The following is a 3,886-nucleotide window of genomic DNA, read 5'->3' on the forward strand; positions in this document are numbered from 1 at the left end:
AATATTTAGAAGAGCTGGACAACCAGAACACCGATCCGTTTTCCCTTAAAGATTGAAATGATCAGGATTTTTAAAGTCTTCTTGGGTACATCAGTAGTATTATTTAAAAGCCATGCGGCAGAGTGTGAAATAAGAGTATTTTTCAAACAAACACGACCTTTTCTGTTTCTTGTACTGCTTTCTCTACCCAGCCAGAAAACCCAGACAAGTTTATTTACACACACACCCGCACATGCACACACACACACACATACCCCCCACACACGCAGAGTGAGAGAGAGAGTGGCGGAAACGCCCTCTTTCCATCCCTTCCAAACAATTATCTCCGAGAGTAAAAGAAAATAATCAACAGCCCTCTGTGCTGGGCGGCTGAGCCGGAGAGCCAGGCGCGAGGAGGAAGGGCGAGCAGCAGGCGAGCCGGGAAACGTGGCTCCTCCGGCGAGGAGAGGATTTGTGAAGGGGAGCGCCGGCCCGCGTGCGCCTCTTGTTCCCCGTGTAATTTGCAGCCAATCATCAGTAGGTGTCCGCGTCCCTGCGTCCTCCTCACCTCGGCGCCGACCACCCCCGCCCCCGCCCCCAGCCTCCCACCTCCTCCTTCGCCTTTCTCTCCCGCTCCCCTCCCCCAGCAGCCGCACACAGGCACACACACAAACAGAGAGAGAGAAGGGGGGGGAGACGGAGAGAGGAGAGAGAAGAGACTGAGAGGAGAGAGAGAGAGGGGAGAGAGAGGGAGAGAGAGGGGGAGAGAGAGAGGGAGAGAGAGGAGAGACTCCCCGGCTCCCTCCCTCCCTCGCACACAGCGACTGGAGACGGACGGAGAGCAACGCGCTGGGAGAGGAGAGACCACCGAGAACAGCCCCGCGCTCTCACACATACACTCACACTCGGCTCTTTCCTCTCCCCCCCTCCACCTCCTCCTCCTTCCACCCCCACCACTAACACCATCTCCTCCTCCTTCTCTCTTCAACAAGAAAAAAAAAAAGCCATTTACAGGTATATATTTTTTTTGATCCGCATATTTATTTATCCCCCCTCCCCAACAGTTTGTTTACAAGTATTAAAGTTGTAATTGGGAGCTGCCAAGACACATCTGGATTTGTGTTTCTTTGTGTTAGGGGGTGATGTGCAACTAATTAAAGGCAGACTGGCAGCGTCTGCAAATTCTAAGGCTCCCCAAATAAAAAGAGACTGGTAAGTGATTGTTCTTTCTCTTTCTCTGGCTTTTTGCTCTTAAATGTTTGCTGTCCGTTGGGATTGTAAAAGTAGATTATTAATGCTGGACTCCAGCGATGAAAGGCGTCGCTGTATTAATTTATTAATTAATCTGCACCCGCCCCTCCTCCTGAATGTTAAATATGACCTTTGATCTCTGTGTCTCTGGTAGACCAGACATACAATATTAGGCATGTACAGTCACATTGTTTAAAGGCAAAACAGGATCATGAAGTATGATGTCTAATTTAGCTTTGGAATATGACTATAGTTATTTGTGTGTGTTTTATTTTGTTTTTTAAAGAAAATCCAAACAATAGCTATGGCTTAGGTACCTTTTTCATGCTCCAGAGATGCATTGATTAAACAATAATGACCTGGATACTGGGCACAATCATTTTCTACAGTTTCTAGTGGCATTAAACCTTGAGGGAGGAAGTGGGGGGGGCGGCTGGTGGTAATAAGGAAAGCTTCTGTTTGGAGACACCACTCTAATACTCCGAAAAAGGGACATTAAATGATTTCTTTATTTGGAACAAGGTCAAAAGACTAAAATGTTGAAATTTTTCCCTCCACTCAATGCGCTGGTAGCTAATGCATGGTTGGCATAACTAGTTTTTACTGAGTAGCAGTTATTATGGTCTTGCAGTTACAATGTGATTCGCAGAAACTGAAGCTATATGCATATCCTTGCTGTGTCTTCCCCCATCACCTTCCCAGCATCAAGAATATTTAGCCAGGAGCATTTTGGGGGCACCCTTTGTATTGCCTTCAGACCTCTGAAGGGAGCAGTTTTCCCTAATGCGAAACCACAGAGGTGGTTCCTGAGTGATTAGGGACTTGCTGTGATTGAAAGATGCCTGCTAGCTTCTAATCCAGCCTGGGGTGAGGTTCCTTATCTTGATTTACTTTGCCTAATAGGGATTTGTTTACATAAACCTCTCTTTTTTTTAGGGCGCCTTCTCATCAGGACTTGAAGTTTTTGCACTTGGAGTTTGGGCATAAATGGCTCATTAATCCAATTATAAGCATAATTGCTATAATTGATATCCATTTTGAACTGAATATTTGAGACTGAGACTGCTGGGCCCCCATTTGATATTCCCTGAACTCCACATTCTAGACCAGTATGTGGGTTTCAGAAGATGTCACAAAAAGATATCTGTCCCACCCCCCGCCAAAAAAAAATCTGGAAACAAAGAAACTGGTTTTTTAGGTTAATATACACTTTACATTTTTGCTTTACTTCTCAAAAGGCTCTGATGCACCTCTCCCCCTGTAATAAACAACTAAAATACCTCTGCCTAAGCATAATAATGCCCTGTAAGCAAAGAGATGAATGCAAATACCCAGTTAATATTAAACTTTCCTCTTAAACAGAGCTAAAGAAAAAAATCATCTTAATGACTATTTCTTCATGGAACACCTTAAATGATGTCCTCCTACTTTTACTCAATGTAAAAATCAGTGACTGGAGAGAGCCTCAAAGTCCATGCTTTCCTCTTGTCTTGGGAAGAGGCTGGAGTCTCCATTAGGAATTATTGGGAATATTCTTAAAGTGACTACAGGCACTTGGTTTGAAACCTAGGACACGGTTTGCATTATTTAAAAAAAAATTTTTTTTTTAAATCTAGTCCATCTTTCTTTTCTTTCTTTCAAACAAGTAGAACACCACTCTCTTACCCCCTCCATGCCCCACCACCAAATGGCTTGTACAATTGAGACCTGTCCTTGGTCCATTGAATTAAGACCCTAACAGAGCCAGCTGTGCTGGGATTCAAACTAATGACCGCAGACACAGAAGGACACTGTGGCAGCTGGTAGTTCTTTTTTCCCTGCCTCTTTAGTTCAGATTGTATGTGGGCAGTCTCTTAGCTCTCAGTTGTATTGTGTTTGCTTACAGTTTATACTCGGATGTATTGTAGACTTTCTCAGTACTTCATTTGCTAATTTCCTGTTCATTTTCCTCATAGGGCCATAGCTGTTTTCTACTTTAGAGCATTTGCATGCCCAGGCAGCACTTGTTCACACATTTCATAGTGTTTAAATGCCCTCTGCTTATAGGTAGTATCGCCCTCCCACCCCTGATTTGCATGTCTTTAGCACTCCAATTGCCCTTTTCCCTCGGCATTTGTCACCCCCGTCTTTCCTCTACCCTGGGTATCCTGGCTATTAATACATTTTCTCAGGAGGGTTATAAGAATAGGGGGGAGGAGCCGTGGTGTGCTCTGGGGAGGGAGGGATCGGGGTTGGGAGCGTGGGGGAAGGATGGGAATGAGGAGGGGGTGTCACGTCTTGATGATTGTTATGCAAACGACCTGACGAAGAATGTGGGAGCTTTCTGTGTCTGCGGTGGGGTAGTGAGGGAGGCTGTTTATTTTTTCATCTTTTTCCTCGTGCAGCTCGTTGGAATGACTTTCTTTATTTTAGTTGTAACAGTTGGAGGATAATGCAAAGGAAGACGCTGCCTGGGAATTCACCGTCTGTGGAAATGCGCCCCAGAGAGGAATAAAGCAGTCCTCACCTTGCTCTCCCCACCTGGACCCACTTTCCCCTCCCGCCTCGGCCCCCACCCCAACATCACCATCACCCCCTTCCCTCCCCCCCACCTTCCCCCCTTCCCCACCCAGGTGTCGGACCAGACGGTCCCCACTTCCACCCTGCACCCCTTCTT

At 46.0% G+C, this 3,886-nt stretch overlaps 1 long non-coding RNA gene across 1 annotated transcript; it reads left to right on the forward strand.

Moving 5' to 3' along the window:
* Positions 1 to 702: 702 nt before the first annotated feature.
* On the forward strand, positions 703 to 3,760 carry LOC138988285 (uncharacterized). Its single transcript, XR_011464601.1, has 3 exons — positions 703 to 993; positions 1,116 to 1,191; positions 3,643 to 3,760. It is a non-coding gene; the product is annotated as an uncharacterized lncRNA (long non-coding RNA).
* The last annotated feature ends 126 nt before the right edge of the window (positions 3,761 to 3,886 follow it).

This window comes from Bos mutus, chromosome 6, assembly GCF_027580195.1.
Source record: "Bos mutus isolate GX-2022 chromosome 6, NWIPB_WYAK_1.1, whole genome shotgun sequence".
NCBI classification, from domain to species: domain Eukaryota; kingdom Metazoa; phylum Chordata; class Mammalia; order Artiodactyla; family Bovidae; genus Bos; species Bos mutus.